At 46.1% G+C, this 23646-nt stretch overlaps 1 protein-coding gene and 1 long non-coding RNA gene across 2 annotated transcripts in view; one reads left to right on the forward strand and one right to left on the reverse strand.

Moving 5' to 3' along the window:
• The window catches only part of LOC137345658 (zinc-binding protein A33-like), a 366777-nt gene that overhangs the window by 160431 nt on the left and 182700 nt on the right, over positions 1-23646 (reverse strand).
• On the forward strand, positions 1228-22532 carry LOC137346085 (uncharacterized). Its single transcript, XR_010968651.1, has 2 exons — positions 1228-1483; positions 13912-22532. It is a non-coding gene; the product is annotated as an uncharacterized lncRNA (long non-coding RNA).

The following is a 23646-nucleotide window of genomic DNA, read 5'->3' on the forward strand; positions in this document are numbered from 1 at the left end:
CCTGACAATATTCCGGCAATAGTACGGAAGACCTGTGCTTCAGAACTTGCCGCACCCCTAGCTCAGCTATTGCAGTACAACACTGGCATCTACCCGGCAATGTGGAAAATTGCCCAGGTATGTCCTGTACACAAAAAGCAGGACGAGTGCAACCCGGCCAATTAACGCCCCATAAGTCTTCAACAATGCTATCAAGCGGCACTTGCTTAGCAATAACCTGCTCAGTGACGCTCAGTTTGGGTTCCACCAGGGCCACTCAGCTACTGACCTCATTAAAGCCTTGGACAAAAGAGTCGAACTCGAGAGGTGAGGTGAGAGTGACTGCCCCTGATTTATCATCTCACTGGAAGGGCAGCACCTCTGCCAATTAGCAAACTGAACAAGTCATGGGAAGCTAGGAAGAGGAGTGGACCATTCAGCCCCTCGAGGCTTCTCCATCTCCTGATTAGATCATGTCTGATCTGTATCTCAACTCCATTTAACAGCCTGAACTCCAATGCACTGCATCCTCCATTAATCCAATGTAGAATCCACAAGGAAAACCAGCAACATTCTCCTGTTCCTACTACACAACACTGGACCTGCAATTCTGCCCATTATCATATTACTGCCTGTGGGATCTTGCTGTGCACAAATAGCTAACTGACAGCAATGACCACACTTCGATAAAAGTCCTTCATTGTCTCTCAAGCCCATTGGGCGGTCTGAGCAGGGAAAAGACACTGTTTCCAAATAGAAGAAAGGCGGGTGTCCAGGCCGAAGTTCCCTGCAAGCGGATTGGTTATAACACATGTCACTCAGAGGAAGGGCTGCGGGATTGTGGACGCGGAATGGCCGGAGTTCCCGTCACTCAGATTGAGCGATTCGGGTTTCTGGAGGCGGACTGGTCAAAGCAACTGTCACTCAGCGTTAGGGAGGCGGGTTTCAGTCACCTTGGACGCGGATTGGCCGGAGCGACAATCACACAGATTGGATAAGGCGGGGTTCCGGTGCGGAGCGCCTGGAGTCTGACTGGTTCTGACACCTGTCAGTCAGAAGGACTGTGGAGGAAATCGGGCATTCGATTGGTCCAAACGTTTATCGATCAGATTGTGGGAGACAGGATTCTGGAGGCTGAATGGTCGGAATGACTGTCAATCAGAGTGAGGACGGCTACTCTGGGAAAGCGGATCGGTCAGGTAGCCTGTCAGTCAGAGTGAGGGAGGCGGGTTTCCGGGGCGGGGCCCAGGCCTCTGTGGGAGTCGGCCTCGGATCTCGGGCAGTGAGTTTGGGCCGAGTGGGAGTGAGGCGGTGCTGGGTTCCTGTTTTGGCGAGTTGTCGCGGGCGGCCGCTGCTTGATTTTATGCTCAGGGTTTATATTATTTAAAACTTTAGACTTGTTATTATTCACTGAGTGGAAGCGGGGACGTCATGGCAACGGATTTGGTGAGCGAGCTGGAGAGTCGCTTCTTCCCCGAAAACCTGCTGAGCAGCGAGGCCTGGGGTAAGGAGGGCGAGGAGGGGGGATTGAGGGCGAGGAGGAGGGGGGATTGAGGGCGAGGAGGAGGGGGGAATGAGGGCGAGGAGGAGGGGGGAATGAGGGCGAGGAGGAGGGGGGATTGAGGGCGAGGAGGGGGGGGGATTGAGGGCGAGGAGGGGGGGGGATTGAGGGCGAGGAGGGGGGGGAATGAGGGCGGATTGAGGGCGAGGAGGGGGGGGAATGAGGGCGGATTGAGGGCGAGGAGGAGGAGGGGGGATTGAGGGCGAGGAGGAGGAGGGGGGATTGAGGGCGAGGAGGAGGAGGGGGGATTGAGGGCGAGGAGGAGGAGGGGGGATTGAGGGCGAGGAGGAGGAGGGGGGATTGAGGGCGAGGAGGAGGAGGGGGGATTGAGGGCGAGGAGGAGGAGGGGGGATTGAGGGCGAGGAGGAGGGGGGGATTGAGGGGGGGGGATTGAGGGCGAGGAGGAGGGGGGATTGAGGGCGAGGAGGGGGGGGATTGAGGGCGAGGATTTCAGGGGGAGTGAGGGTGCAGTTGAGGGTGAGTTGTTGGGGATTGGGGAGGGTCCTGATGTGCAGTTTGTGAGGTGCCAGTTGTGCTGTGTCTGAAATCTGTTTCATTGATTATTTGTATATCTTTGTGCATCGACTGTGTGTAATTTCTGTTACTGTCTGCTGAGCAGGAACATGTGCAATGATGCCATTGTTTCCTTTGACTAGTTGACCCTGTATATGATCTCAGTTATGACAAGACGTCTCTGTCGGGAGAGTGTGTGGTTGCCAGTGTTTACAGGGGTTCCCTGGGTGTGTGTCACAGGGGGTTCTCGGCATGGAATAGTTTGGAAACATCTTCTGGAAAAATGGGTGAGATTGAGACTGTGTTGTGAAGTTCTCTTTGCTGCTGTTTAAAAATTTCATGTCATCCTTATTATTGTAGCACAAGATGCTGAAGCAAATTGGAGTGTGCTTTTTAAAAAAATAGAAATATGGCCTTTGGGTGTCCAGTTTCATATTTTACACATGTCCCTAAACCATTGAGAAACTGAACAGTGCAGTCCTGCAGCAGAAAGATTCAGAATATGTAACTTTCAGATACCGTTCCACCTGGTGAGGTGACTGCTCACAGATTGAGTGTAACTGGGTGGGGTAAGGAGTTTGGTACGGCCTGGACGATACTTTGTAGTGGATTATTACACATCGGGGAAACACATGTAAGTTTTGTTTGCAATCACATGGTGTGCTGACCAGTGAATGAGCTGTAGTCCTGGCTGGTGGGTCCAGGATGTACTGCAGATGGTGCAGATCTAATGTGTAATCCATTGGAAGGTTCTACACGGAATTACATACCTGCCAAGTCTCAGTTATTTGGAGTGGGCACGATATATAATGTGATTAGTAAATAAACAAACCACAGCTGTCTCTTCAGCTGCCTTGGTCTGAGGCACTGGAATTCCCTCCCTAAACCTCTCCAGCCTCTCTACCTCACTCTCCTTCTCCAAGACGCCCCTTAAATCTGACCTGTTTGACCAAGCTTTTGGTCACCTGTACCCGTATCTACTTCTGTCAAATTTTGTTTGACAGAGCATAAAGGTGATTGTAAAAAGAACCAAGAGGCAACATGAGGAAACATCATTTTACACAGTGAGTCGTGATCTGGAAAAGATTGCCTGAAAGAATGGTGAAAACAGATCCAATATTAACATTCAAAAAGGAATTGGATAAATATTTGAAGGGGAAAAGTTTTCAGGGCTCTGAGGGGTGGAACTAATTGGTTAGCTCTGCCAAAAAGCCAGCACAGACACGATAGGCTGAATGGCCTGCTCCTGTGCTGTCTGCTTCTATAACTCTATAATAACACTCCTGGGAAATGCTTTGGGACATTTCACTATGTCAGAGGCACTATATAAATGCACGTTGTCAATTTCTGTAGTCACAGAGCTGTTTCGGTTTAGATTCAGAGAGAAAGTCTGCTCCCAATGTTTACCAAAATCCACTTGCCTTATCCCAGTGGCAAACTGATGACCTCAGTGTTTTTCTGGTGTTGGAGAGAATGACAGGAGCCATAGTGAGAGCTTGTATTTACTGTAGAAAAACATGTCGAAGTGTGAAGACAAATGGAGAAACAGATCTGCTTCCCAGATAAAGGAGTGGATTTAGAGGTGTAATCATCAGAGATCAGCTCCCAGTCTCCGCTCTCCTGGAATTGAAAGTAAAGCAATTCTGGTAGCAAAGCTTTTAAAATGTGCATGAACTAACTGGGAAATGAGCATGGATTTAGTGTAAATTATCAGGGAACTCTTGGACAGGAGTGGGGGAAATGCTGGAATCTATTATTCGGTATGTGGTAACAGAGCACTTAGAAAATCATATGACTGGGCAAAGTCAACCCAGTTTTAGTTTAGTTTAGAGATACAGCACTGAAACAGGCCCTTCGGCCCACCGAGTCTGTGCCGACCAACCACCCATTTATACTAAATACTCGATTTTGGGAATGAGGGGATATGAGGATAGTGCGGGATGGTGGAATTGAGGTAGATGATCAGTCAGGATCTTACTGAATGGCGGAGCAGGCTCGAGGGGCCGAATGGCCTCCTCCGGCTACTATCTGTGTTCTTATCCGATAATATGGTGGGAATTCTTGGTCATGGGTTAAAGACGATCTGTGCACGGGATATTCGGTTTATTTTCAGTGAGGGGAGCTGTCATCTATTGTAAGGTGTGTATTTGTTTAAATTAGACTCGTAGTGAAATGGTTCTGCTGATAGCTGGGGTGTGGGACAGAAATTATGGGATCAGCAATGGCAGGAAATGATGCTTTGTGAGGACTATCTCAGTTACACATTGTCACGATTTGTGCCTGACAGTTTCTAGCACAGGGCAGGACATACTGCAATAATAGTGTGTATTAATCCTGTAGAAACAAAGACTTGCATTTATATAACGCCTTTCACAACCTCAGGATGACGTGAAGAGGTTAATGAAGTACTTTTTGAAGTGTGGTCACTGTTGTAACATAGGAATCGGGGCAGCCATGCAGGTACAGCAGGTAATAAGGAAGGCAAATGGAATTTTTGCATTTATTGCTAAAGGAATAGAATATAAAAGTAAGGAAGTGTTGCTGCATCTGTACAAGGCATTAGTGAGACCGCACCTGGTGTATTGTGTACGGTTTTGTTCCCCTTACTTGAGGAGGGATGTAGTTGCATTGGAGGCAGTTCAGAGGAGGTTTACTAGATTGATACCAGGGTTGAGGGGTTTGTCTTAGAGATTGAGCAGTTTAGGCCTTTACTCTCCAGTGTTTCGAAGAATGAGAGGAGATCTAATTGAGGTCAAATAAGATGATTAAGGGGATTGGCAAAGTAGACAGAGAGAGGATGTTTCCACTTGTGGGGCAATCTAGAACGAGAGGTCATAGTTTTAGGATGAGGGGTAGCAGATTTAAAACAGAGATGAGGAGAAATTAATTCTCTCAAAGTGTCGTGAATCTGTGGAATTCACTATCCCGGAGTGCGGTGGATCCCGGGACATTGAGTAAATTGAAAGAGGAGATACAGATTTTTAATTAGTGATGGTTTGAAGGGTTATGGAGAAAGGGCAGGAAAGTGGAGTTGAGGCCGAGATGAGATCAGTCATGATATTAAATGGCGGAGCAGGCTCGAGGGGCTGAATTGCCTATTCCTGCTCCTAGTTCTTATGTAAACTCCCACAAACAGCAGTGTGATAATGATCAGATCAGCTGCCTTTTTTCTTTTAGAGAATTTGTTTGAGGACTAAGTGTTGTCCAGGACACTGGGGAGAGCTCCCTCACTCCTCTTCAAAATTGTGCTTTTGAATTTTACATCCACCTAAGGGGGCAGATGGCTAAACGTTGCATCCAAAAGACTGCACCTCTGGCAGTGCAGCACTCTGTCAGCACTGCCACTGAGAGTGTTGGCCTCGATTATGGGGCTCGAGCCTCTGGATTGGGACTTGAACCATGAGATTCTGATTCTCTTTTCTTATTAAAAAAAAAAAACCTGCTAGTATATAAAAATAAACATGAGGTGGGACAGTTCTTGGTGCCCATGTTTCCCTCTGGTCTCTCACTATAAAGGGGGTAGTTTTATGCAGAGTGTAGTTGCAGTTGTTGTGGGGAATTGTATTTATGCAGTTCATGTGAAACTAGGTAAACAGACGTGGAAGAAAGAAATCCAAGCATATGATAGGGTGGGATGAGACTTATGTGACTCAGCTGCAAAAGAGGGGTGGAAGAAGAGTGGAAGAGCAGTAGCAATAGGGGATTCGTTAAATAGGGGAACAGACAGGCGTTTCTGCGGCCGTAGACGGAACTCCATGACGGTGTGTTGCCTCCCTGGTGCCAGGGTCAAGGATCTGACGGAACAGCTACAGGTCATTCTTCTGGGGGAGGGTGAACAGCTCGAGGTTGTGGTCCACATTGGTACTAATAACATAGGTAGGAAGGGGCTTAGGTCCTGAAAGCAGATTTCTGCTCACTTCCACACATTCAAGGATACTGAAGGAAGTGAGGGTAGAAATCGCAGAGGTACTGGCCATAATTTTTCAGTCTTCCTTAGACTGGGCGTGGTGCAGCAAGCCTCAGGAATTGGAGAAAATACATTTTTGATTGCCTTTGGAGACTGCAATTCAACTAACCTTTTAGCAGAGGCAATATATTCTGTTGCTTGGCTGTTTTTGAAGACATGATTCTTGTGCAGACTTACTTCTGTGCTGAGAATCTAATGGACAGAGGGATGCGAACCACTTTCTCTTTCAATCTCCACATCCACTAGATTAGGAGTGCAATGCCTTCGGTGAAAGTCCAACTTAATTCTCCATGCTTATTTTATGCTTTTTTAAAATAAACATTGACCTGATTTTGTGTAGCCTTGCTCTGTTGCTGCATAGAGTCATTGAGTCATACAGCATAGAAACAGGCCCTTCGGCCCACCGCGTCCATGCCGACCATAATGCCAATCTATACTAATCCCACTTGCCTGCATTAATTCCATATCCCTCTCTGCCTTGCTCATTCAAGTACCTGTCCAGATGCCTCTTAAATGTTGCTACTGTTCCTGCCTCCACCACTTCCTCAGGCAGCTCATTCCAGATACCCACTATTCTTTGTATGAAAAATCTGCCCTGCAAGATGATCTGCTGAGAGCTGTTTATCTTGTTGCCCCAACAAACACCCCCCCCCCCCCCCCACCCAACAACCCTGCACTCTTTGTCTCTCGGTGCCTCTCCCTCCCACTCACTGGCGTCTAGTGTGTCCTATTGTGCTTTGTTTTGGGGCCACCCTCCCTATCTTGTATTCTCTCTTGGGGTGGGGGAAAGTTGGGGGAGAGGTGGAGGGGTGGTGGCGGGTACTGACGCTCCTCTCATACTCCATCTCAGGTGCTGGGGGCCCCTCATCCCGTGCTCCCTATCGTGGGTTGCAGGCTGGGGTTCCCCATTTCTTCGTTCTCAGCTAATCTCGCTCCCTCGTGTGTCTCAGTGATTGCACTGTGGTAGTTCCTAGTTGTGAATGTCTAAGCTGGAGCCCCAGTCCTTGATGGTAAAGGGTTACCTACTCTCTCATATTTAAATTTGAATATGTTTAGCACAGCTGCTGCCTAAGGCCATGGTGAGAAAGAGGGATGATTCACGAGAATGATACCAGGGATGAGGAACTTCAGTTATGAAGGCAGACTGAAGAAAGTGTTTTCCTTGCAGAAGAGAAGGCAGAGAGAAGATTTGATAGAGATGTTCAAAATCGTGAGTGGTCTGGACAGAGTGGATAAGGAAAAACTGTTCCCACTAGTGAAAGGATCAAGCAGGAGCAGATTTCAGGTGATTGGCAAAAAAAGCAAAAGTGACATGAGGAAAAACTTTTTTCTCGCAGCAAGTGGTTAAGGTCTGGAATGAGCTGCGGGAGAGTGTGGTGGAGACAGGTTCAACAGAAGCATTCAAAAGGGAATTAGACTTATGTGGAAAGGAAGAATGTGCAGGGTTATGGGGAGAAGATGGGGAAATGGCATTAGTTGAATTGCTCATTCGGAGAGCCAGTGTGGACACAAACAATTCTGAGATTCTGTAATTTGGTCCCACAGATTGATTTAAAGGAAGAAAGAAAGAAATTCAAAAGTAGGATCTCAAAGTTAGAAATAGTAGGTGTGCAATCCTTCACGTCCATCTCCGAGAGCAGACGGATCCCTTGGCTGAACGTCTCATCCAAAAGACAAAGATCAGCGCTTGTAAAATAAACACGTACACAGCAGATTTCCAGTAGGTAATAAGTTAACTATAAGACGCTGATACTTTCAACAAACAAGCTGCAGTGTAAAACTGAACCTTTTTGCTGTTATAATGAGATTTGGCAGTGGGTTGAGTTTTCGTGGGGGTGCGAATGGGAGCTAGTCGTTGAGAAAACCAACAGTTTTGAATAAAATGGAACCTCCTTTTCTACAGTGTCCCAGAACACTACTACTTTCTTCAAGTATCCTGATTGGATTTCCCACAAGAGCCTATGTTAGGCCCATTTGTTTCTACACGTTCACCCTCTGTGGAATTTAGCAGATTTTGCCACAAATAAGCTTTCAGTTTAAAGATCTGAATGCCTGAGGTGTGATTTGTTATCTGAAGTGTTGCGCTTCCTCTACCCTGTACAAGGAATCTGCTGCACCAACACGGAGTAAAACAAATGAAGGGTGAAGCCCGACAACCCTGCCGACGATCTGCACTCCTCCAGATCTGGCCTCTTGTACATCCTCAATTTAAATTGCTCCATTAGCAGCAGTGCCTTCAGCTCCTGGACCATAAGCTTGGGAATTCCTTCCCTAAACCTTTCCACCCCTCTTTCCAACTTTGATACTCCTTAAAAGCTGACCTCTTTGACCAAGCTTTTGATCACCTGTTCTAATATCTCCTTACGTGGATCAGTGTTAAATTTCGGTTGATAACGCTCCTGTGAAATACCTGAAGGCGCTGTATGAATGCAGTGTTGTTGTTCAATGAGCATTCATTACATGGCCCAGATGTGATTGGTGATCACTAAGCATGAAACAGCTGGATCGCGGTGACCCTTCCTGATTTTTTTTTTTGACCATTTTATGAGAAATTTCATGCATTTTAAATTCTAAAACAACCTGTGAATCTCATTATAAATAAAAACAAAGTGCTGGAAATACTCAGCAGGTCTGTGGAGAGAGTGACAGAGTTCACGTTTCAGGTCGATGACCTTTCATCAGAATCTCATTGTTATTTCTGGGAGCACAGAATTCAATGTATTGAGTATTTATAGAATGTGCAGTGATGAAAATCAGTATTTGTCTGTTTCCTGCACACTGTCACAGATCAGTAGGTCCCACATTCACACCCATGAGTAGTGAGCGATTGGTCGTGGCTGCGCAGGGGTGGGTGAAAGTGGAGCCCAGGCATTTCACTGCAAAAAGGGATGATGACTTAGAAATGTTATAGGGACTATGAACATATGAATTAGGAGCTGAAGTAGGCCATTCAGCCCCTCAAGCCTGCTCAACCCTTCAATAAGATCATGGCTGATCTGTTTGTGTCTCAAATTCCACACTCCCATCAACCCCAATAACCTTTGATTTCCTTGCTTAACAAGAATCTATCTACCTCCGCCTTAAAAATATTCAGTGTCTCTGTCTCTACCATGTTATGTTGCCCCCTACACCCTGAGCTCCTACGTTTTCTGAGGCAGAGAGTTCCAAAGTCGCACAACCCTCAGAAAACAATTCTCCTCATCCCTGTCCTAAAAGGGCGACCACTAATTTTAAAACAATGGCCCCTAGTTTTGGACTCCAAGAGGAAACATCCTTTCCACATCCACCTTGTCAAGATCGTTGAGGGTCTTATATACTTCAATCAAGTCTCCCTTCACTCTTCCACACGCCAGTGAAAACAAGCCCAGTCTGTCCAACCTTTCCACATAAGACAACCTGCTCAAACCAGGTATCAATCCAGTAAACCTCCTCTGAGTACCCTCAAACGCATTTACATCTTTCCTTAAATAAGGAGACCAAAACTACACACAGTATTTGAGATGTGTCTCACCAATGCCCTGTATAACAGAAGCATAACATCCTTACTTTTCATTTCCTCTCGTAATAAAGGGTATCATTCCATTAGCCGCCTTTATTACTTGCTGTACCTGCAAAATAGCTTTATGTGACTCAGGCACTAGAACACCTACATCCCTCTGCACCTTGTAATTCTGCAGTCGTTCGCTGTTAAAGTAATACTTTGCTTTTTTTTTTCCTGCCAAAGTGAACAACTTCACATTTTTCCACATTATACGCCATCTGCCAGATTCTTTCCCACTCAGTCAACCTATCTATATCGGTCTGCAACCTTCCTATATCCACTTCACAACATACTTTCTGACCTATCTTTGTGTCGTCTGCAAATTTAGCTGCCGTGCCATCGCTCCCCTCATCTAAGTTATTGACATAAGTATTGCTGAAAATAGAGACATGGCGAAGATTTTCGTCTTGCACTCATCAGGACAATCATAAGAATAACCAATTTAAGGGAAAACAACAACTTACACTGCTTGAGAAGAGCGTGCTGATTGGTTGGCAAGTGAACTCTGGTACAGGTATTGTCATGGCAAATGCACCAGTTTACAGTGATTGGCAGTTAAATTTAAACCAGGCAGCTTGACTCTGGTCAAGGCATTGCCCTGAGGAATGAACCAGTGAATGGCTGTCAATTATTTTGTTCAGCTGAATCAAACTCTGGAACACAGTTAAAATTTTAAATGAGGTTGATCTGAATACGATTGATCTGACAGGGTCAGGACATCCCAAAGTGTTCGACAGTCAATGAAATACTTTTGAAAAATAAGCCATTGAAATGTGGGGAAGTGGATTGGCCAGAGCACCTGTCACTCAGTGTGAAGGAGGTGAGTTTCCAAGGCAGGGCCCGGACCTCAACTGGAGTCGGAAATCAAAACCAAGTGCTGGAAATACACAGCAGGTCTGGCAGAATCTGTGGAGAGAGAAACAGTTAATGTTTCAGGTCAGTGACCTCCTTTCATAGAACTGGCAAAGGTTAGAAATGTATTAGGCAAGTGAAATGGGGGGGGCGGGGTGGGGGGTGCGGGGAAACAAAAGAGAAGGTAAAGTTTCCTGCTCTCATCCTGAACTGGAAAATCTGAACTACTTCGCTTCCAATTTTCACCCTTCTTTCACCTTCACCTGGTTCATCTCTGACTGTCCCTTCATCGACTTCCCTGTCTCCATCTCTGGGGATAGGCTGTCCATTCATATTCATTATCAGCCCAGTGACTCCCACAGCTACCTCAACTACACTTGTTCAAACCCTGCCTCCTATAAGGACTCCAGTCCATTCTCCCAGTTGCTCCGTCGCATCTGTTATGATGCAACCTTTTACAACAGAGCTTCTGATGTGTCTTCCTTTATCCTCCACTGAGGATTTCCCCCTTCCCCACACACTGTGGTTGACAATCGTGTCCAACCCATTTCCTGCACTTCTGCCCTCACCCCCTTCCCCTCCCGCACAGAACCACAATCTGGTTCCCCTTCTCCTCACTTTCCAGCCCACCAGGCTCCAAAGGATCATCCTCCGCCATTTCTGCCATGTCCAGCATGATGCCACTACCAACCACATCTTCCCCTCCCGTTTACTGTCAACATTGATCACCTGTCCTAATATCTCTTTATGTAGCTCGGTGTCATGTTTTGTTTTCCACAGATTTACAGTAATTGGCAAAAGGGACAGAGGCGACATGGGGAAACCGGCAGTGTTAGCGATGGTGCGGGTATACTGTTGGAAGGTCAGCTCAGGGTTTAATATTTATTCAGAGATACAGCACTGAAACAGGCCCTTCAGCCCTCCGAGTCTGTGCTGACCATCAACCATCCATTTACACTAATCCTACATTAATCCCATGACCCTCTCACATCCCCACCTTCCCTCAACTCCCCTACCTATACTAGGGGCAATTTACCTATCAACCTGCAAGTCTTTGGCTGTGGGAGGAAACCGGAACACCCGGTGAAAAACCACGTGGTCACAGGGAGAACTTGTAAGCTCCACACAGGCAGTACCCAGAATCGAAGCCGGGTCGTTGGACCTGTGAGGTTGCGGTGCTAACCACTGCACCACTGTGCACCCTAATGCGGTTTAACGGTTTTCAACAGTCTGGTTTAACCTCTGACAATTGCCAGGGAGAGGGGGGAGTTAATGAAGTTTGTGGTGGGGACCGAAGGTATTTGCTTCAGTTTTCCCAATATTTAGTCAGAGGAAGATTCTGCTCATCTAGTATTGGATGCTGGGCAAGAAACTGACAATTTAGAGACAGTGGAGGGGTGGAGAGAGGTCATAGAATTATAGAACCATGGAAAAATTAAGGTGCAGAAGGAGGCCATTCACCCCATCATGTCCGTGCCGACCAAAAAACGAGCCGCCCAATCTCGTCCCACCTTCCAGCACCTGGTCCACAGCCTGGCCTGTGGCTACGCTTCAGGTGCATGTCCAGGTACCTTTTAAAAGAATTGATGGTTTCTGTCTCCACCACCGTTCCTGGCAGTGACTTCCAGACACCCACCACCCTCTGGGTAACAACGTTTTTCCTCATGTCACTTCTAATCCTTCTACTAATCACCTTAGATCTGTGTCCCCTGATAATTGACCTCTCTGCTAGGGGAAACAGGTCCTTCCTGTCTACTCTTATCTTGGCCCTTCATAATTTTGTACAACTCAATTAAATCACCCCTCAGCCTCTTCTGTTCTCAGGAAAACAGTCCTAGCCTGTCCAATCTTACCTCATAGCTACAACTTTCGAGCCCTGGCAATGTTCTTGTAAATCTCCTCTGTACTCCTTCCAGAGCAATTATGTCCTTTCTGTAATGTGGTGACCAGAACTGTGCGCAATACTCCAGCTGTGGGCTAACCAGTATTTTATACACTTCCAACATTACATCCCTGCTTTTGAATTTTATACCTCGGCCAATAAAGGTAAGCATTCCATATGCCGCCTTCACCACTCTATCTACCTGTCCTGCCACCTTCAGTGACCTGTGGACATGCACTCCAAGGTCTCTCACTTCTTCTACCCTTCTCAATATCCTCCCATTTATTGTATATTCCTTTGCTTTATTTGCCCTCCCCAAATACATTACCTCACACTTATCTGGATTGAATTCCATTTGCTACTTTTCTGCCCACTCAATCAAACCATTGATATCTTTCTGGAGTCTATGGCTATCTTCTTCACTATCAATTACACGGCCAATTTCTGTGTCATCAGCAAATTCCCCAAACACGCCTCCCAAATTTAAGTCCAAATCATTAATATATACCACAAACAACAAGGGACCCAACACTGAGCCACTGGAAACAGCTTTCCATTCACAAACACATCTGTCGACTACTACCCGATGTTTCCTGTCACTGAGCCAATTCAGGATCCAGCCTCATTCCCCTGTACCATGGGCTTTCACTTTACTGACCAGTCTGCCATGCGGGACCTTGTCAAATGCCTTACTAAAATCCATGTGGACCACATCACCTTCACTACCCTCATCAATCCTTCCGGTTACATCCTCAAAAAAACTCAATTAAGTTAGGAAGACATGACCTTTCCTTAACAAATCCATGCTGATTATCCCTGATTCATCCGTGTCTTTCTAAATGATGGTGAGGTAGAGTTGGATGTCATCAGTGTACCTGTGTGCAAACGGACACTATGTTTTTGGATGATGTCACCAATGTTGATGAGAACTAGGAGAGGGCCAAGGCTGGATTCTGGGGGACACCAGAGGTAATGATGTGGGAGGATGGTGTGGTCAACCGTGTCAAAGGCTGCAGCCAGGTGAAGAAGGACCGAGGGATAGTTTCCCACTGTCACAGTCACATGGGATGCCAGTAATGACCAGAATAGTTTCAGTTCTATGGTAAGGAAGTACACCTGATTGAAGGGTTTCAAACATGGAATTCCAGAAAGATGGGCATGATTTTGGAGGCAAAAATACATTTAAGGACTTTGGAGAGGAGATGAAGGTTTGAGGTGAGGTGCATTCAGGCAGTGTATACCAGATCACCACAACTTGCTGTGTTAAAAAATAAAAGTCGTCCCTCATTTCCCATTGGGATTTTTTGCCAATTATATTTAGACCTCACTGAATTTTAATTCCAGGAGAAAATGAACTTCATTCTACATTCTCTGAAGAAAGAAAAGCTCTTTACAAGCAAGTGAGCATCTCTGAAATTAAGGTCAACTCTCAGTGGGCTGGTGTGTGTTTTTATCTGTACAGATAATGTGTTATTCACCCCAGGCCCAGCTAACAGAACTCTATCTCTGTATATTTTCAGCAGTGTGACTTTGTGTTTATTAAGCATTGTGATCAATGTGTGCGTGACCTGGGATAGTTTTACTTATTTCATTGTATAATCTTTTTGTCTTCACAGGAACAGTAAAATCACTTGCAGACCCTCATTATCTCTGGATTCTCCAACTAGCAGAATATTGTGGATGAGGGAGAGTGGAACTTAGTTAAAGAACTGAATGAGAAAAAGCACAAAGGAAGGTGGTTGTGGCTGTTGGAGGCCAATCATCTGAGCTCCATGACGTCACTGCAGGAGGTCCTTAGGGTAGTGTCCTCGGCCCAAACATCTTCAGCTGCTTCATCAATGACCTTCCATCCAACAGAAAGTCAGAAGTGGGGATGCTCATTGATTGCTTAATGTTCAGTACCGTTCACAACTCCTCAGGTACTGAACTAGTCTGTGTTCACCTGCAGCAAGATCTGACAACAATCAGGCTTGGGCTGATAAGTGGCAAGTAACATTTGTGCTAGGCAATGGCCATTTCCAACATGCGAGAATCTAACCATCTCTCCCATTGACATTCAACGACATTGCCATCACTGAATCCCTACCATCAACAGCTGGGTGGGGTGGGGTGGTGGGCTGTTTGGGGGAGACGTTGCCAGTGACCAGAAACTTAACTGGATCAGCTATTTAAATACTGTGGCTACCAGAGCAGGTCAGAGGCTGAGAATTCTGCAGCGAGTAACTCCCCTCCTGACTCCTCCAAACTGTCCACCTTCTACAAGGCACCAGCCTGGAGGAGTGCACCTCCAACAACATACAAATCTCAAGGCCATCCAAGACCAAGCAGCCCACTTGCTTGGCATTCCATCCACTACTTTAGGCATTCACTCCCTCCACACCGGCACATAGTGGCAGCCGCGTGTACCCTCCACAAGATGAACTGCAGCAACTCACCAAGACTCCTTCAACAGCACCTTTCAAATTCATAACTTCTGCCATCTAGAAGGACAAGGCAGAAGATGCATGGGAACACCACCAGCTGCAAGTTCCCCTCCAAGTCACACACCATTCTGACTTGGAACTATATTGCCGTTCCTTCACTGTCGCTGGGTCAAAATCCTGGAACTCCCTCCCTAACAGCACTGTGGGTGGACCTACATTACACGGACTGCAGTAGCTCCAGAAGGCGGCTCACCACCACCTTCTCAATGACGATTAGGGTGAGCAGTAAATGGTGGTCTTGGCAGCAATGCTCACATCCCCAGAACGAATATAAAAAGGATGCAGTTTATTGTGAATGAGTGTGAAGTGATGCACTTCGGGAGGAACAGCTTGGAGAGGCAGCATGATCTAAATGACATGGTATTGACCGTGCCGACCTTGTGGCTGGGCGACCATCCAGGGTGACCTGGTCAAGAGGGTCTGAAATTAACGGCGTCAACTTCTGTGAAGAAGTTGGCTAATTCCAAAGTCTGTTTCCAATGGACTGCAGTGCTGCTCAAACAGAACAAACTTCAAATTTCAAGAACAAGTTTCCAAGCAATGGATAACACTGAGGATCCTGTTAACCATGTCTGTATCGGGAGCGAGCAGTGAATGGAGCTTCTCAAAGTTGAAACTCACAGAAACCTATTGCCGATCGACCATGGAAGATGACGGGTATTTTCACTGGCCATTCTGTATCGAAAAATGATATAACTGAAAATATCTTGGTGCAGAAATGTTTTTTTTAAATTTGTGATTGGTATTTCTTAATTTAATGTTTAAATTAATGTTTTGTTGATGTGTCACATGTCTATATTATCCTTTGGGTTATCGATTGGGTTATTTAAATTCTAAAACTATTGATATTACAGCTTTATTTCTGAAACTTTAGTTACTATTACTACACACTTCAACTCGCAGAAAGGGCACTGAAATACAAGTCCACCCAAGGCACCGTTTTGCTGAGTCTTGGCCCTGGATGTTGAGGGGGCTGCAACAGCAGAATGACAGGGGGCGCATTTTTAGGAATCTTTGAAGTTGGAAGTGCAATTTGATAAGATGGTGAAGAAAGCGTTTGGGACACCTAACATAAGAAATAGAAGCAGGTGTAGGCCCTTCGGCCCTTCGAGCCTGTTCCACCATTCAGTACGGCCTTGGCTGATATTTTACTTCAATTCCACCTTCTTGCACTTTTTCCAAATCCCCGAATTCCCTTGGTATCTTGAATATATTCAGTGACTGAGTATCACTGCTCTCTGGGCTAGAGAATTCTAAAGATCCACAACCTTTTGAGTGAAGAACTTTCTCCTAATCTCAATCCTAAATTGCTGACCCCTTACTCAGACTGTGACTCCTAGTTCTGGATTCCCCGGCAGAAGAAAAATCATCGCAGCCTCTGCCTGATCAATCTCCTTAAGAATTTTATATGTTTCAATGCGATCACCTTTCATTCTTGGCCCCTAGTTTACTCGTGTTAATATTACCTTGTTCTTGTATGTCACCCGCCTGCTGTCTGGATTCCACTCTTCAATCACTGTCATGTGGGATCACATTTCCTCCTGGCCTTCTCCCGCCTATCCAATATAAATACTGTTTGTAGCTACTTCAACATTCCTGACCAGTCCCATTGTTATTTGGTCACACCTCCTTTTTGTCACCAGAACAATGTCATTTACATTTCACAGTCTCAGTATTATTTTCACAGGAGACAGATTAGAACATAGAACAGTACAGCACAGTACAGGCCCTTCGGCCCACGATGATGTGCCGACCCTTTAACCTACTCTAACATCAAACTACCTACATACCCTTCATTCTGCTATCATCCATGTACCTATCCAAGAGTCGCTTAAATGCCCCTAATGTATCTGCTTCTACTACCACCGCTGGCAGTGCATTCCATGCACCCACCACTCTCTGTAAAGAACCTACCTCTGACATCTCCCCTAAACCTTCCACCAATCACCTTAAAATTATGCCCCCTGGTGATAGCCCTTTCCGCCCTGGGAAAAAGTCTCTGGCTATCCACTCTATCTATGCCTCTCATCATCTTGTACCCCTCTATCAAGTCACTTCTCATTCTCTTCGCTCCAATGAGAAAAGCCCTAGCTCCCTCAACCTTTCTTCATAAGACATGCCCTCCAGTCCAGGCAGCATCCTGGTAAATCTTCTCTGCACCCTCTCTAAAGCTTCCGCATCCTTCTTATAATGAGGCGACCAGAACTGAACACAATATTCCAAGTGTGGTCTAACCAGGGCTTTATAGTGCTGCAGCATAACAACCAAAGCCAACACACCATACGCCTTCTAAACAACCCTATCAACTTGGGTGGCAACTTTGAGCGATCTATGGACATGGACCCCAAGATCCCTCTGTTCCTCCACACTGCCAAGAATCCTGTCTTTAAGCCTGTATTCTGCATTCAAATTCGACCTTCCAAAATGAATCACTTCACACTTTTCCAGGTTGAACTCCATCTGCCACTTCTCAGCCCAGCTCTGCATCCTGTCAATGTCCAGTTGCAACCTACAACAGCCCTCCACACTATCCACAACTCCAGCAACCTTTGTGTCATCGGCAAACTTACTAACCCAGCCTTCCACTTCCTCATCCAAGTCATTTATAAAAATCACAAAGAGCAGAGGTCCCAGAACAGATCCTTGTGGAACACCACTGGTCACCGAGCTCCATGCTGAATATTTTCCATCTACTACCACCCTCTGTCTTCTATGGGCCAGCCAATTCTGTATCCAGACAGCCAAATTTTCCTGTATCCCACGCCTCCTTACTTTCTGAATGAGCCTACCATGGGGAACCTTATCAAACGTCTTGCTAAAATCCATATACACCACATCCACTGCTCTTCCTTCATCAATGTGTTTTGTCACATCTTCAACGAATTCAATAAGGCTTGTGAGGCATGACCTGCCCCTCACAAAGCCATGCTGACTATCTCTAACCAAACTATGCTTTTCCAAATAATCACAAATCCTGTCTCTCAGAATCCTCTCCAATAATTTGCCCACCACCGACGTAAGGCTGACTGGTCTGTAATTCCCAGGGTTATCCCTATTCCCTTTCTTTAACAAGGGAATAACATTTACTACTCCAGTGGACAGTGAGGACGCAAAGATCATCGCCAAAGGCGCGGCAATCTCTTCCCTCGCCTCCCTTAATAACCTTGGGTATATCCCGTCTGGCCCCGGGGACTTATCTATCCTCATGTCTTTCAAAATTTCCAGTACATTCTCCTTCTTCACATCAACCTGTTCGAGCATATCAGCCTGTTTCACGCTGTCCTCACAAACGACAAGGTCCCTCTCACTAGCAAAGTATTCATTTAGGACCTCCCCTACCTCCTCCGACTCCAGGCACAAGTTCCCTCCACTATCCCTGATTAGCCCTACCCTCACTTTGGCCATCCTCTTGTTCCTCACATAAGTGTAGAACGCCTTGGAATTTTCCTTAATCCTACCCGCCAAGACTTTTTCATGTCCCCTGCTAGCTCTCCACGTCCATTCTTCAGTTCCTTCCTGGCTACCTGGTAACCCTTTCGAGCCCTGTCTGATCCTTGTTTCCTCAACCTTAAGTAAGCTTCCTTCTTCCTCTTGACTAGCTGTTCCACATCTCTTGTCATCCAAGGTTCCTTCACCCTACCATCCCTTCCTTGCCTCATCGGGACAAACCTATCCGGCAGTCGCAGGAAGTGCTCCCTAAACAACCTCCACATTTCTGTCATGCATTTCCCTGAGAACATCTGTTCCCAATTTAAGCTCCCCTGTTCCTGCCTAATAACTTTGTAATTCCCCCTCCCCCAATTAAATATTTTCCCATCCCGTCTGCTCCTATCCCTCTCCATGACTATAGTAAAGGTCAGGGAGTTGTTTTTTTTAATTTTTTTTTAGAGATACAGCACTGAAACAGGCCCTTCGGCCCACCGAGTCTGTGCCGACCATCAACCACCCATTTATACTAATCCTACACTAATCCCATCTTCCTACCAAACATCCCCACCTGTCCCTATATTTCCCTACCACCTACCTATACTAGTGACAATTTATAATGGCCAATTTACCTATCAACCTGCAAGTCTTTTGGCTTGTGGGAGGAAACCGGAGCACCCGGAGAAAACCCACGCAGACACAGGGAGAACTTGCAAACTCCACACAGGCAGTACCCAGAATCGAACCCGGGTCCCTGGAGCTGTGAGGCTGCAGTGCTAACCACTGCGCCACTTGAGTTGTGATCACTATCATCGAAATGCTCTCCCACCGAGAGATCTGCCACCTGGCCTCGTTCGTTGCCAAGCACCAAATCCAACATAGCCTCCCCTCTAGTCGGCCTATCTACATATTGAGTCAGGAAACCTTCCTGGACACACCTGACAAAATCTGCTCCATCCAAACTATTTGCACTAAGGAGGTTCCAATCAATATTAGGGAAGTTGAAGTCACCCATGACAACAACCCTGTTACTTCTGCACCTTTCCAAAATCTGCCTCCCAATCTGTTCCTCCGTGTCTCTGTTGCTATTGGGGGGGTCTATAGAAAACTCCCAATAAAGTGACTGCTCCTTTCCTGTTTCTGACTTCCACCCATACTGACTCAGTAGACAAACCCTCCTCGACGACCTCCCTTTCTGCAACTGTGATACTATCCCTGATCAGCAATGCCACTCCCCCACCTCTTTTACCACCCTCCCTATTCCTTTTGAAACATCTAAACCCCGGAACATCCAACATCCATTCCTGCCCCTGTGATATCCACGTCTCCGTAATGTCCACAACATCGTAGCTCCAAGTACTGATCCATGCTCTAAGTTCATTACCCTTATTCCTGACACTTCTTGCGTTTAAAATAGACACACTTCAACCCATCATACTGGCTGCAACTTTGTCGTGTCAACTGTCTAACCTTCCTCACAGACTCTCTGCACTCGGTATCTGCCTGTTCAACAGCTACCCCATCCACTGATCCGTAGCTCCGGTTCCCATCCCCTGCCAAACTAGTTTAAAACCTCCTGAAGAGCTCTAGCAAACCTCCCACCCAGGGTATTGGTGCCCCTCCAGTTCAGATGCAACCCGTCCTTCTTGTACAGGTCCCACCTTCCCCAGAAGGTATCCCAATGATCCACATATCTGAAGCCCTCCCTCCTACACCAGTTCTGTAGCCATGTGTTCAGCTGCACTCGCTCTCTGTTTCTAGCCTCACTAGCACGTGGCACCGATATCAATCCTGAGATTACTACTCTGCTCGTCCTGCCTTTTAGTTTCCAACCTAACTCCCTATATTCGCTTTTCAGGTCCTCATCCCTTTTCCTAGCTATGTCATTGGTACCGATGTGTACCACGACCTCTGGCTGCTCCCCCTCCCCCTTAAGAATCCTGTAGACTCGATCCAAGACATCCCTGACTTTGGCACCCGGGAGGCAACATACCATTCGGGAGTCTCGTTCGTGACCACAGAATGTCCTGTCTGTTCCTCTAACCATTGAATCTCCTATCACTATCACTCTCCTATTCTCCCCCCTTCCCTTCTGAGCCACAGAGCCAGGCTCAGTGCCAGAGACCTGGCCAATGTGGCTTTCCCCTGGTAGGTCGCCCCCCTCAACCGTATCCAAAACGGTATACTTATTATTGAGGGGGACGGCCACAGGGGTCCCTGCACTGTGCGCCTATTCCCTTTCCCTCCCCTGACGGTCACCCAGCTACCTTTATCCTGTAACTTAGGTGTCACTACTTCCCTATAACTGCTCTCTATCACCCCCTCAGCATCCTGAATGATCCGAAGTTCATCCGGCTCCAGTTCCCTAACGCGGTCTGCGAAGAGCTGGAGTTGGGAGCACTTCTCGCAGGTGAAGTCAGCAGGGACACAAGTGGTGACCCTTACCTCCCACATCCTGCAAGAGGAGCATGCAACTGCCCTAGCTTCCATCCCCTCTGCTCTAAATTGACAACAGAGTTTAAAAAAAAAAGGAAAACTTTACCTTACCAAACCCTCCACACAAGAATCCTTTTTTTTTGTTTAGAGGAGGAGGATGGGTGGGAGACACTACACGTGTAGTGTTTCAGGTTTAGCCACTGCCTGAATATATAAGTTCACTTCCCCAGCAGTCCCCGTGTCCGCGTCTGCTCCTGTTCAGCCTTCGCTCCGCCGAATCACGAGGTAAGTACTTTATAGCTCAACTTACCCTCCCGGCTGCCCCCTGGCTCGCGCTCTCACCACTCCCGCTGCTCAAATGGAAGCTGTCGAATCACAAGGTAAGTACTTTATAGCTCCACTTACCCTCCCGGCTGCCCCCTGGCTCGCGCTTTCACCGCTCCCGCTGCTCAAAAGATTGTTATTCACTTTTGCAATTTACTTTGTAAACAGTGTTTTCACCAGGACGGGAAATATAATGCAGAAATTGAGCTCATTTTTTAGGCAATTGTTTCACTGGATGTTTCAAAGCTCTCACATCAATTGCTACATTGTCATTCAGTCCTTCCTGTTCTTCCTTTTATGATTTATCTTCAATGTACACAGACCTATCTCTGGGTAACAAACTCATCATCATTCCCATCTCATCACTACCCACCTTCTAACAGCCAGAATCTCCCTGCACATTCCCAAGTGCGTCTTTGTCCCAACCATATTCTCTGGATTCTCAACTACCTTTTCCTCCGTGACTTGATCTTCTGTATGAAGAGTTGGTGCTTTATCTCATGGAATCGTGGAATATGCTCGAGGGCTGAATGGTCTATTCCTGTTCCTATGATCTTGTAACTGCACATTGTTGTGGCTTTCTCTGTGTCTTCACAAGTGTTCTTTCCTTTTGTCAGTACGTCCTTTATTTTCTTGTGTGCTTGGTTTCCTCCAGCACTTATTTCTGTTTCTTGCTGACCCTGTACCTGTTTGTAAAAATCCCTGTCAAAGCTCCCCAGTAACTCACCCTCTGTATTGAATACCAACCTGTCCACTTAACTAATGAAACTTTGACTCAATTAGTCCAATATTATCCACTTATCTTTGCTATTAGCTTTGCAGTTGCTTTCTTCCATTGCTTCTCGTCCACTCCTCTCAAAGGCCCAATCCATTTCCTTCAGGTTTTTTGTTTACTGCGATCAGTGAATTGCTCACTATGTTACTATTAACTCACGTGCTCTTTCATGATGCAAAGTCGAGCCTTGTTGACTTACTTGAGCACTGCCCCTGGTCTACTGTGTGTTAACATTTGTGTTGTGTTTATTTCAGGAGCGTGCGTCTGAGGAGCAGAGGTACAACACATTCTCCAAAAAAATCACAAAGTAGCATTTTGAAGGATTTGCTTTTATTTTCAGCTGTTAAATATTTACATTATTAGTGAAGGAGACAATTAGACAGACATAGCAGAAGTCAGTTTGTCTCTGGCAGTATTTAAAGCAGCCACCCAGTATAGAATGTGGAGACAGGTAATAAACATTCTCAGCCCTGGTCCAGAGATCTTTTCCTGTTTCCTTACTTAACGTGTAAAATCCTCAATAGGTGTGAACAGCTTCAGAATATCAGACAAGAGGGCAAGAATGTAAATATTAATCATACCTACTTCAAATAAAATAAATGTGGTAACATGTGATGTATGTGATTCATGGTTTAGAATGCAAATATCAAATAGTAATCAAAGCTATATTAAAATTAATCCATCAATCTAATCAATGTATTAGTGAGAAACACTGATCTCAATCATTCAGCCTGTTACAGTGGTTTCTTCCATGGCTTAAAACTAGAAAATTAATAAACAAGGTTATTCACAGCTGATTTGGTCAGATTAATTTGAGTGATAATACAGACGAAATCTCTTACTATTAGAGATGTCTAACCAGAGTAGTTCAATTTGAAACTTTCTACCTCCTACAGGATGAACATTTTTTACATCCAAGATGTCTTTGACAAATAGGGCCTCAGTGACAACTTAATTTTCCAATCTATTATAAACAGTCCAGAAGCTGGAATTCTTCTTTGGCCTCCTTGTCTCGAGAGACAATGGGTAAGCGCCTAGAGGTGGTTTGTGAAGTAGCGCCTGGAGTGGCTATAAAGGCCAATTCTAGAGTGACAGACTCTTCCACAGGCGCTGCAGATAAAATTGGTTGTCAGGGCTGTTACACAGTTGGCTCTCTCCTTGCGCTTCTGTCTTTTTCCTGCCAACTGCTAAGTCTCTTCGATTCGCCACTCTTTAGCCCCGCCATTATTGTTGTCCGCCAGCTCGGGCGATCACTGGCAACTGACTCCCATGAGGCTGGAATAGAAACATAGGCCTTTCGGCCCTTCGAGCCTGCTCCGCCATTCATTATGATCATTGCTGATCATCCAACTCAGTAACCTGTTCCCGCTTTTGCCCCATACCCTTTTATCCCTTTAAACCCAAGAGCTATATCTAATTCCACAGGCTCACCACTCTCTGGGTGAAGAAATTTCTCCTCATCTCAGTCCTGAAAGGTTTACCCCATATCCTTAGACTATGACCCCTAGTTCTGGACTCCCCCACCATCGGGAACATCCTTCCTGCATCTACTCTGCTAAGTCCTGTTAGAATTTTACAGGTTTCCATGAGATCCCCCTTCACTCTTCTGAACTCCAGTGAATATAATCCTAACCGACTCAGTGTTCTGTTCATTTCCATCCCCTGGGTTTTGCTATGTTTCTGGTACTCTCACCTGTTCCCTTTTGATTTCACTTGTAACTGGCTCACTTTTGACTTTTAACTTCCCTCGGGTATTATTTAATTTGCTGGGTCTCGGATGGTTTCCTTTTTCATGTCCTTCCCACTGGTGTTCTATCTCACCCTAGTTCCTCTCCCCTGTCCCTCTTTACCTTTTACCCTACCCAGCGACGCTGCATCCCATGAACGAATAAAAAAAAAACTTCCCA

This window comes from Heterodontus francisci, chromosome 29 (genome assembly GCF_036365525.1).
Source record: "Heterodontus francisci isolate sHetFra1 chromosome 29, sHetFra1.hap1, whole genome shotgun sequence".
NCBI lineage: Eukaryota > Metazoa > Chordata > Chondrichthyes > Heterodontiformes > Heterodontidae > Heterodontus > Heterodontus francisci.